The sequence below is a fragment of the Procambarus clarkii genome, chromosome 35, assembly GCF_040958095.1.
Source record: "Procambarus clarkii isolate CNS0578487 chromosome 35, FALCON_Pclarkii_2.0, whole genome shotgun sequence".
NCBI lineage: Eukaryota > Metazoa > Arthropoda > Malacostraca > Decapoda > Cambaridae > Procambarus > Procambarus clarkii.
In genome coordinates, this window is record NC_091184.1 from 18,854,315 (window position 1) to 18,866,766 (window position 12,452).

The 12,452-nt window shown below is 39.9% G+C and overlaps 1 protein-coding gene across 2 annotated transcripts in view; it reads left to right on the top strand.

Moving 5' to 3' along the window:
- The window catches only part of LOC138371377 (uncharacterized), a 613,305-nt gene that overhangs the window by 471,580 nt on the left and 129,273 nt on the right, over nucleotides 1-12,452 (top strand). Inside the window, exon 1 of one of the 2 annotated variants that reach the window (XM_069336160.1) lies at nucleotides 7,627-7,914. The exons of the other annotated variant lie outside the window; for it this stretch is intronic. The gene's annotated coding sequence lies outside the window, so the exon portion shown is untranslated. Of the gene's footprint in view, nucleotides 1-7,626; nucleotides 7,915-12,452 lie in introns of those variants that run through there. 2 annotated transcript variants of the gene reach the window in all.

Sequence of the window (12,452 nt, forward strand, 5' to 3'; positions counted from 1 at the left end):
TCACCCAATCCCCACTGGATTTTGAAGAAGCCATAAACAGTATGCCTATGCACTCTGCACCAGGCCCGGATTCTTGGAACTCCATATTCATAAAGAACTGTAAAAAACCACTATCGCAGGCCCTCCACATTCTGTGGAGACAAAGCCTAGATACTGGCGTTATTCCTGATATACTAAAAACAGCAGAGATAGCACCACTCCATAAAGGAGGAAATAAGGCAGAGGCAAAAAATTACAGACCGATAGCGCTAACATCGCACATCATAAAAAATTTTGAGAGAGTGCTAAGAAGTAAAATCACAAAATACATGGAATCACAGCAACTCCATAACCCCGGACAACATGGTTTCAGAACAGGGCGCTCTTGCCTGTCGCAGTTGCTGGACCACTATGATATGGCATTAGATGCTATGGAAGACAAACATAACGCGGATGTAATTTACACAGATTTCGCAAAAGCTTTTGATAAATGTGACCATGGTGTTATTGCACATAAAATGCGTTCAAAAGGAATTACCGGAAAAATAGGCAGATGGATCTACAATTTCCTGACCAACAGAACCCAATGTGTAATAGTCAACAAAATAAAATCCAGCCCATCAACCGTAAAGAGCTCAGTCCCCTAGGGTACTGTGCTTGCTCCAGTACTTTTTCTCATCCTCATATCGGACATAGACAAGAACACAACCTATAGCACTGTATCATCCTTTGCAGATGACACTAGGATCTTCATGAGAGTAGGCAACATAGAGGACACGGCGAACGTCCAGTCAGATGTAGATCAGGTCTTTCTATGGGCTACAGAAAATAATATGGTGTTTAACGAAGATAAGTTCCAGCTCATGCGCTATGGAAAAAATGAAAATATAAAAACGGAAACCACGTACAAAACTCAGGCAAATCATAACATAGAACGAAAAGGCAATGTAAAGGATCTGGGTGTACTCATGTCGGAAGACCTTACCTTTAAAGAACACAATAAAGTAGCCGTCACAACTGCAAGAAAAATGACAGGTTGGATAACAAGAACTTTTCACACTAGAGATGCTATACCGATGATGATACTTTTCAAAACGCTTGTGCTCTCTAGAGTAGAGTACTGCTGCACAATGACAGCACCTTTCAAAGCTGGAGAAATTGCTGACCTGGAGAGCGTGCAGAGATCCTTTACTGCTAGAATCCACTCAGTAAAACATCTAAACTATTGGGACCGACTAAAGAGCCTAAAACTGTACTCCCTTGAGCGCAGGCGGGAGAGGTACATAATAATTTACACGTGGAAAATATTAGAGGGGCTGGTCCCAAACCTGCACACAGAAATAACATCACATGAGACCAGAAGACATGGCAGGATGTGCAGAATACCCCCGTTGAAAAACAGAGGTGCAACTGGTACTCTGAGAGAGAACTCTATCAACATCAGAGGTCCGAGACTGTTCAACACGCTTCCACTACACATAAGGGGCATAACTGGCCGACCCCTCACAGTGTTCAAGAGAGAACTGGATAAGCACCTCCAAAGGATACCTGATCAACCAGGCTGTGACTCATACGTCAGGCTGCGAGCAGCCGCGTCCAACAGCCTGGTTGATCAGTCCAGCAACCAGGAGGCCTGGTCGACGACCGGGCCGCGGGGACGCTAAGCCCCGGAAGCACCTCAAGGTAAGGTAACCTCAAGGTAGCTTCGTTTTTAACTTAAACTGGTTGAGAGAGGTACAGTCTTTAACATGGTTGGGAAGGTCATTCCACGTTCTGGACCCCTTGATTTGTAGAGCATTTCTAGTTTGATTAAGTCGTACTCTTGGAATATCAAAACTGTATTTATTTCTGGTGTGGTGCTCATGGGTTCTGTTACAACCTTCTATGAAGCTTTTGAGGTCAGGATTGGCATTATAGTTTAGCGTTTTATATATGTATAATACACATGAGAGAATGTGCAGTGACTTAATGTCTAACATATTCAGAGATTTGAGTAGGGGTACCGAGTGATGTCTGGGGCCAGAGTTGGATATTGTCCTAATAGCAGCTTTGTGTTGAGTAATTAGAGGACGTAAATGATTTTGGGTAGTAGAACCCCAAGCACAAATACCATAGTTGAGATATGGATAGATGAGGGAGTAATAGAGAGTCACCAGGGCAGGGCGGGGTACATAATATCTGATCTTAGAAAGAATGCCAACAGTTTTTGAAACTTTTTTTGATATATTTAGAATGTGTCCCTGGAAATTCAGCTTGTGATCAATGAGAATGCCAAGGAATTTGTCATCTAATTTGTTACAAATTTGGGTATTGTTTATTTTGAGATTTATTTGATTAGAGGATCTATTGTCAAACAGAATATAGAAAGTTTTGTCGCTACACGAGGGGATTAGCTCATGACCTCAGGGAATACGACGTACTTGACTGCTGTAAACCCTCTCGACAGTGTAATATGTCTGCTCCCTGGAAAGTACAGAAAATAGACGTCGAAATTGTACCCCTCAAGGCGAAAAAGATTCATCATGAACCGGGACAATTACGGTGTTTGTATGGAAGCATGATATCTCGGTTACCAAGAGGCAACAGTTTACATGTATATTGCGACGGGTCGGTGGCGGAGGATGGCAGGGCAGGGTGTGGTGTCCTAATAAGGGATTATACGGAGTTTGGGACTGTGGACAGGATAATTGAACTCCGGCTTAGTAATTATATATCATCCACACAAGCTGAACTGCAGGCCATTCTGGCGTGTTTGGAGGAAGTACGTCATGACGACAAAAATGTTTTTGTATTTGTCGATAGCCGAGGAGCACTGGAGTCCTTAAACAGTCGAAACCCAGTCTTCATGTCTATAGTTGAGGACTGTAAGAGAAGAATAACTGAGATACAGCTGAAAGGTTATAGTGTGAAATTCATGTGGATTCCATCTCATGTTGGAATTTATTCCAACAAATTAAGTCACCCGCCAACGAATTAAGTCATCAATTAAGTTAAGTTGGAATTAAGTCATCCGCCAACGAGGTGGCGGATGACTTGGCCAAACGTGCCACATCAAAACCACAAGTTGACATTGAATGTGAATTCACAATGAGACAAATAAGAAGCAAAATCAGAAATATTCAGGCACAGGCGGGAGTGGAGAGGAGAGAGATAATGTACGAGAGTAGTCAAACCATGCAACACTACATGTATGTGAGTCAAAACACCCATTTCACTTATGGTAAAAGGAGAAATGCTTGGAGTGACTCTGTGTACATGCGACTCAGGCTTGGGTACAAATATTACTGGGAATATGGGTTAGATGTTCATGATAATGACACGAGGTGTAAACTATGTGGTATGTTAAGGTCTCACACCCTGGCCCATTATGTTCTTGATTGTCCGTTGATTAATGTATATAGAAACACTGAGATAAGGACTGTTCCTGAACAAATAGCCTGGATGTGTCACAACGGAAAGGTTGATGATATTCTTGAGAGATATAAGAATTTTGCACCAAGATTGTAATATTTTGTTGAATTATCTGCATGTCTCTTGCAAATTGTCTATACAGTATACCTAGGTCATAAAAGTATTTGTGTGTACGTCTGATAACATACTCCTTGTGAAGGAGGAAATGTATATGTTTACCTCTCAGAATGTTTGGCAATATGTTTATTTGTGATGTGTGTCTATGTATATATTAACACGTTGTACTGAATGGGGTGAGAATAGCTTGAGCTACCTCATCCCTTTGTGTGTATTTTACCTCAATAAACTTATTTCAATTTCAATTTCAGCATTTACTGTGGCATTTAGAGCAAGAGGGTCAGGACTGGAGTAAATGAAGGTTGTGTCGTCAGCAAATAGAATTGGTTTGAGGTGTTGGGAGGCATTTGGAAGGTCATTAATGTAGATGAGAAAAAGGAGAGGGCCAAGTATGCTGCCCTGAGGAACACCAATGTTGATGGGTAGGGTGGGAGAAATTGAATTATTCACAGAAACATACTGGAGCCTGTCAGTAAGGTAGGATTTGAGGTATTGCAGGGAGTGTCTTCTGACTCCATAATGATGTAATTTAAGAAGAAGGTTTTGGCGGTTGACAGTGTCAAAAGCCTTACGCAGGTCCACAAATAACCCAACAGGGAACTCATTTTTATCAAGAGCTGTATGAATCGAGTTAAGCATACTAATAAGTGCATCGTTAGTGCTTTATTTGGGTCTGAAGCCATATTGGCAAGGGCTAAGTATATTGTGTTTAGCTAGATAAGAGTAAAGCTGCTTATAGATTAGTTTTTCAAATTTTTTTGACAAGTTTGGCAGGATTGATATAGGTCTGTAGTTGTTAACATCTGTGAGATCACCACATTTGTGGACAGGCGTTACTCTCGCTTTTTTTAGAATATCTGGAAAGGTTTGGAGTTCAAGTGACTTGTTGAAGAGCAATGCAATAGCAGGGGCTAAAGATCTGGAGGCTTTTTTGTAAATTAATGTTGGTATCTCCTCAAGGGCACTAGACTTGGTTTTAAAAGAAAGGATTATCTCATTGACGTCAGTGGAATTAGTAGGCTTTAGGTACAGAGACTGTGGATAGTAACGTACGTTTATATTACTTTGTTGGGTTGATTAGTTACACAGTGTTTAGTGAGTTTCATATTTATTTAGTAGTCCTGGATACAGCAGTGTCGTAGACGTTGAGTCGAAGCCTGGAGCAGAGCAGAGAGCTGAGTGTGGCCGGAGTCGTGGAGCTCTATGTGGGAGAGCGTGGCGGCTCGATTGAGAATTGTGAGTGTCTGAACTCGGGGAGCGAGAGCGTGGCGGCTCGATGCGGTCGTAGTCTGCTGTCTGCTGTGTCGAAGCTGTAGCGTCTTGGGTTGATTAGGACTGTACACGCCGAGTGCTACATTGTTGACTGTGGAAATTGAACTGGAAAATTGAAGAACATAGATAATAATTAACGGCACAACAGAAGTCGCCCAAGCAGCAGACCTTACGTCGACTGGGTGAGGGAGCTTAAGGTACAGGGCTGAGCAGATTGGGGAGGTGGGGGGTGGGGGGGGGGGTGGACAGGCCTCCTCCCGATTGTGCTTCAAATAACAGCCACCTACTGGAGAAAAAACCAGTGCCCCATAACAACACCGAGGGTCACCTCCCCCTCTAGGTCCACTGCACCTGCATTTGGTCGCCAAGGCTGAACCAACAGGCGTGCTTCAGGGGCGCGCCAGGTGTGCCACGGAGGGACCGTGGCGCGCCAACACAGACACAAACACTGTACCTTGTATGTTGAGAAGGGCAGGACGCCCCTGACGGGTCGCTCTGAGTCGTTGTCGATAGGGACTGGTGTAGGGTCCATGCTGGGGGAACAGTTGAGCGGGCTAAACTTCTGTGTTTACGACTCGCTAAGCAGCAGTGAGCAGCGTTTTGTAAGTGAGCAGCTGCTTGCTTGACGGGAAGAGGGGCCACACAGTCTGCACGCCGAGCTTTATAACCTCGGCACGTTGCGTGCACAGCTTGGGCGGTTAAAGTCAGCTTCCAGACATACGTTTTCTCTTCCCTCAGAAAACCCACCGTTTTTGGGAAAAACAGTGTTCTTATCTACAAACAGCTCTATTCCTACCTCGTAAAATTCGACATACTCAGCCCCTGCCAGTTTGGCTTCCGGTCCCAAAAGAGCACCAACGATGCAATCATTAATCTCCTTGACGTAATCTACTCAGCCCTTGACAAAAATGAATTTCTGATTGGACTCTTCATTGACCTAAGAAAAGCCTTTGATACTGTTAATCACAACTACCTCTTACTTAAACTCCATCATTATGGAATCAGAGGCCTTGCTCTGGACTATATCCAATCCTATCTTAGTGACAGACACTAATGTGTAACCATCAATGATGCAACTTCTTCCACTCTACCAATAACCGTTGGAGTGCCACAGGGCAGCATCTTAGGACCTCTTATATTTCCTATATATATCAATGATCTGCCTAATGTCTCTAATATTCTTAAACCTATATTGTTTGCTGATGATACTACTCTCATCTATTCAGACTCCAACCCACATACCCTAAACAATGTTGTGAATAATAAATTAAAAAAAGTCAACTTATGTCAACTAACAAACTAACACTAAACATAGAAAAGACCTACTACATCTTATTTGGAAGCAAATCATCGAGTGCAATTCAGCTACAGATAGATAACATTAACATTAGTAATAAAAATGATGGAAAGTTTCTTGGCTTATTCCTAGACAAGAGACTCAACTTCAGCACCCACATTCAACACATAACTAAGAAAGTCTCTAAAACAGTTGGTATACTCTCTAAAATCAGATATTATGTTCCTAACTCTGCTCTCCTCTCACTATATTATGCACTAATCTATCCCTATCTAAATTATGGTATCTGTGCATGGGGGTCAGCCACTGCAAACCACCTTAAGCCCATCATCAACCAGCAAAAATCTGCTATCAGAATTATAACAAACTCTGCTCTCATACAACACTCAGCTCCCTTGTTTAAATCCCTTAACATGCTAAATATTAACTCCCTCCACACATTCTCTTGTGTCAACTACATTTACAAAACCCTGTTCTTAAATGCAAATCCTGCTCTGAAACTCTCCCTGGACAGATGTAATAGGACCCATTATCACCACACCAGAAATAAATATCTCTTTGATATCCCCAGGGTCAAACTTAATCTGTGTAAACACTCTATGCAAATAAAGGGACCTAGTCTATGGAACTCACTCCCTAATGAATTGAAAAGCTGTCAAACTTTTGCCCCATTCAAAAACAAAACCAAAAAGTACCTAATTTCATCTTCGTAGTTTCCCACGCTGAGCTTTAAATTTGCTTTGTATCTAGTGTTACCAAATCTCCCAATCTTTATGTACTTAATCCAAACAACTCTATCATTGTGTTCATTGCTGTCTTCTTTTTATGTGCTTTTGGGCAAGCTATATACTGTATTGTGCCTACTAATTTTTGTTAACTACCATTCAAGCTGTCATTGCAATCAATCTGAGCTACCTATGTGCCTTAATATACCTACAAATTTTTCTCATCTTTTTTTTTTCTTGCTATGTATCTGTTATCATTTTTATAAATTTTGCTAGTATTTACCTACTTAAAATTTTCTTAGATTAAGAACCTGCCCGAAACGCTGCGCGTACTAGTGGCTTTACAAGAATGTAATTACTATGCTATGTATCCTCACAATCCCAATGTACCTTTTTGTATAAATAAATAAATAAATAAATAAATATATAACACTGCAAACCAGCATGACAGGGCGGAGCTCATCGAAACCTTTCAAATACTAAACAATTTGGACGATGTCGATCTGGACACTTTCTTCAAAAGGTCAGATTCTCGGGTTCGAGTTCAACAAGCCACAATGTAGGACAGAAAACAGGAGATGCTCTTTCACCTCTATGTTGTAAACCCATGGAACCGTCCACTCGCTGAAGAGTAGGCAAGGTAAACGCCAAAACTCTACTGGGTTTTAAAATACAGATAGAAAAGATTATCTGGGCAAATGGATGGAACCTTTGACAAGCCGCCAGCTTCCTGTCCTCGTCGAGGTCACTAGTATTAGTGGCTCTCGGGTAATATGAAGTACACTTAACGTCGGCAAAGATCAGTAACCAAAGAAAATGGGAAGAGCGACGTGGCGAGTAAGCGAGCGAGCGAGTGACGTCATCACAACAAAGGTTGCTATACACGTCTCCACGACTCGTGAAGTTCGCCTGTCTTAAAGACCTGTGTCCACAATACCCGCCAAATTGTTCCTCCCACAGTACTCTCAGGACACTTGTGGCAGTGTAAGTGTGTAGTGAGGCCACACCACTGAAGACATTGAGGATATACCACGAGGGAGAGACAAAACTGTTGAAGGAAGGAGTCACTGGCTCCACCTGACCACCTTGTTCCTCGCACTCTCATCATCCACCGTAAGTACTGGAGTACTTTCTGCTCCACCATTGTCTTACACCCCAACATGCAATTGTTGGGGTGTGGAAATAGGCCTATGGCATTGTTGGGGTGTGGACATTGGTCTATCGAATATGATCATTTTTATAATAATAATAATACGAAAATCCACTGGGACTGTGTGGTGTTGCAAACCAACAACCAAGGCATTGCCAGTCGCATACTCTACCACTTTACCACTACTGACTTCCTAAAAGTTTTATAATCGGATTTCTACTGATAACACAGGAAGTCTGTGATATCCTGATATCACAGGAAGTCCTGAAGCCAGTCCAAATTTTATGTAAGACCCCTAAGCACTCAGGTGAAGGATAAAGTACTGTAGTTCAACACTGTATGCACAACTTCAGATACACAGAAAATCACACTAAGGTGATATACATCAATGAACAATCCGCTGAGGCTATGAGGTAATGCAAACATTGCAGGTTTGCCTCATCTCACAGCCCGAGTGAATTTTCTCATTGATGTATATCACTTTTGTGTGATTTTCCGTGTGTAAATAATAATAATAATATTATTATTATTTATTCAAAAGATTGTGTGTACAAAGAACATAAGAGTATTGTTCAGTGAAGAGACAGGAGTTACATATACTAATGAAGCTACTATTATGCAAAGCGTTTCAGGCAAAAATTATTAATAATATAAAAGTTGTTTAATTAATGTTGTGACGAGGTAAAACACTTAATACTATTAGAGTAGTAAGCTAACAAAATGAGAGTGTTCCAGGAAAATAAAAAATTAATACAAAGAAGGTGATACTTAAGGATGACAAGCATAGACTATTACATTATGGAGTCAGAAGTTCTAGCAACAGTACAGTAGTTTATTTGCATTAATTATAGAATGGAAATACAAGTTGTAATTTAGAAAAGCAAGTGAACTGCTCCTCATAACATTTTTTTTTTAACAAATCAGAACATAGAGTAACATACTATAATTTAAGGTTAATGGGGCCAACACTTACAAATAACGAAGATCATAAAGGACACGAGTAAACACTTTATCAAAGAAATGCATGAAATTAGATGACATTAAATGTTGACAGTAAATATAGAAATTAAATGAGTAATACAGTGTGTCCTCGGCTATGAGGCATAGCCGATTTATTCCAGTGTGGAATTCGTTCCATCCATTCGGCCCCAGCAACACCCTTTCCCCTCCCCCCCCCCCAAAAAAAAAATACAATCACATTAATGCATATGCCAGTACACATTTGCCTTATGAAAAATTTAAATAACAAAGAATGTATATTGAAATGAAATAAATTGATATGGCACGTTGCAGTACTGTACTTACCTTACCAGTTGAGTTGTAATTACCTAAATGCAATTACCTAAGTGTAGTTACAAGATGAGAGCTATGCTCGTGGTGTTCCATCTTCCCAGCACTCTTTGTCATACATATCACGCTTTGAAATTACTGATGGTTTTGGCCTCCACCACCTCACCTAATTTATTCCAATTGTCTACCACTCTGTTTACAAAATTGAATTTTCTTATATTTCTCTGGCAGCTTTGTTTCGTTAGTTTAAATCTATGACCTCTTGTTCTTGAAGTTCCGGGTCTCAGGAATTCTTCCCTGTCAATTTTATCGATTCCTGTTACTATTTTGTACTTGGTGATCATATCACCTCTTTTTCTTCTATCTTCTAGTTTTTCATATTTAATGCCTCTAACCTCTCCTCATAGCTCTTGTCCGGTCCGTCTAATTACCACAAGCTACACAAGCTTCACAAAGCTTCAGAAAGCTTATGTTAGTAATGAATAAATATGATATATTTACTCATTATAATGTTGGTGCTGAATGTACAACATGAGAAAACATAATTTTAATCTGAAAAAGTATATTTTTATTAAGAAATTAGACGAAAATAAAGAGCTGGTGACGCCAAATAAAATCGACGATCCAAGCGTCGGTTAGGTTAGGTTAGGTTTGGTTTGGTTTGGTTAGGTTAGGTTAGGTTAGGTTAGGTCAGCCTAACCTAACATATCATATTTATTCATTACAAACGTATTGCCAGGAAGCTTTGTGAAGCTTGCGTAGCTTGTGGTAATTAGACAGACCCCTCTTGTCCTTTACTTCTGGGAGCCACTTAGTGGCATGTCTTTGCACCTTTTCCAGTTTGTTGATGTGCTTCGTAAGTTATGGGGACCATACAACTGCCTCATATTCCAGCTTTGGTCTTACAAAAGTCGTGAACAATTTCTTTAGTATTTCACCATCCATGTATTTAAAAGCAATTTTGAAATTAGAAAGTGTAGCATAGGCACCTTGCACAATGTTCTTAATGTGGTCCTCAGGTGACGGTTTTCTATCTAGAACTTTCCCTAGATCCCTTTCTTTGTCAGAATTCTTTAAAGATTTCTCACATAATTTATAGGTTGTGTGGGGTCGATGTTCTCTAAATCCTCATTCCATAACATGGCATTTATTCACGTTAAATTCCATTTGCAAAGTATTGCTCCATATACTTATTTTGTCCAGATCTTCTTGAAGGGCATGACAATCATCTAGGTTTCTTATTCTTCCTATTATCTTAGCATCATCAGCAAACATGTTCATATAATTCTGTATTCCATCTGGTAGATCGTTTATGTAAACAATAAACATTACCGGTCCAAGAACTAAACCCTATGGTACTCCACTTGGGACATTTCTCCAATCCGACACATTGCCTTTGATTACGGCCCTCATTTTTCTATCAGGAAATTTTTCACCCATGTTAGAAGCTTACCTGTCACCCCTCCAATATATTCATTTCCAGAACAACCTCTTATGTGAAACTGTCAAAAGCCTTTTTTAGGTCCAGATAGATGCAGTCAACCCAACCATCTCTTTCCTGTAAAATCTCTGTGGCTCGATCATAGAAACCGAGTAAATTCGTTACACAGGATCTTCCAGATTGAAAAACATACTGTCTGTCTGATATTATATTGTTTTTGTCCAGGTGTTCTACCCATTTAGTTTTAATTATTTTTTCCAATATTTTGACAATTACAATTGTTAATGATACAGGTCTATAATTGAGGGGGGTCTTCCCTGCTGCCACTTATGTAGATTGGAATGATGTTAGCCTTTTTCCACACACATCAGCTACAACTCCTGTAAACAGGGATGCCTGAAAAATCAGTTGAAGTGGAATGCTGAGCTCAGGTGCACATTCTCTCAGAACCCAGGGTGAAACTCCATCTGGACCAACTGCTTTGTTCTTACTTAGCTCCTTGAGCATTTTTTCCACTTCGTTTCTAGACACCTCTATGTGCTCTGTTGTTCTCTGGAATTCTTATTGTGTCTGGTTCCCTGAAGATTTCATTTTGTACAAACACACTTTGAAACTTTTCGTTTAATGTTTCACACGTTTCTTTTTCTTTTTCCGTGAATCTATTTCCCATTTTCAACCTCTGAATATTATCCTTTACCCTGCAATTTGTTGTTTATGAATTTATAGAATAGACCTGGTTCTGTTTTGCATTTGTCCACAATTTCTTTTTCAAAATTTTTTTCTTCCTCTCTCCTCACTGACGTGTAGTTGTTTCTCGCGTCTTTGTATCGCTTGTATGTTTGGGGGTTTGGCCTCTTGCTATATTGATTCCATTTTTGTGTCTTTTGGTCTCTGGCCCTCTCACAATTTCTGTCAAACCAATCCTGTTTCCTAGTTGTGTATCTCTGCTTTGGTATAATTTTTTTTGTGCCTTTATCATATATTTCACAAAACTTGACATACATCTCATTTACTTCCTTGTCTAGCAACAAGTCTGTCCAATTATACTCACTAAAAAAAATGTCTAAGGTCGCCATAGTGTCCTCTCCTGAAGTCAGCTTTTTCAACTGCTTCAACCTCCTTATTTTCTTCCAGATTATAACGCATTGCATAGTTTATTCCCAAAAAGACATGGTCACTTTTACCCAAGGGAGGAAGGTACTGAATATCAAATATCTCTTCCTCCTTCCTGGTTAATATAAAATCTAGCATGGAGGGAACGTCTGTGGGATATTTGGGGCTTGAATCTGATTATTTAAATATTAATGTAGTAAATTAAATTACGAAGGACCACCCGCTTTTATAGTAAAGAGGGAAACTGAGAATTTCTGATCATTAAATAATTCCTAGATGAAACCAGTAACTATGGATAAAAATACTAGAATTTATGATCATAGAAATAATTAATGGGCTGTACTATTAAATGAATCAAACCCTCAAGCACCTACATTGGGGGGTTATTACTGGAGGTAAGTACGTCCAGGAATTAGTGTGGTTCGTTCACTAATTCAATTAATAATAATCTAATCCTATAAAAATTATATTGAAACTGCTATCATTACCATAGATGGAAACATAGATTATGAGTATAGCAATGAGAGTTACAGTAAACCACATATTAATCCTGAGGGATTCTGCACATAAGAAATTGCAATAGAATCATGAAAGAAAATATAGTCTTAGCTTAATGATGATTCCTTTAGACAAGCCATGGAAGTTCCTCTTATTCTC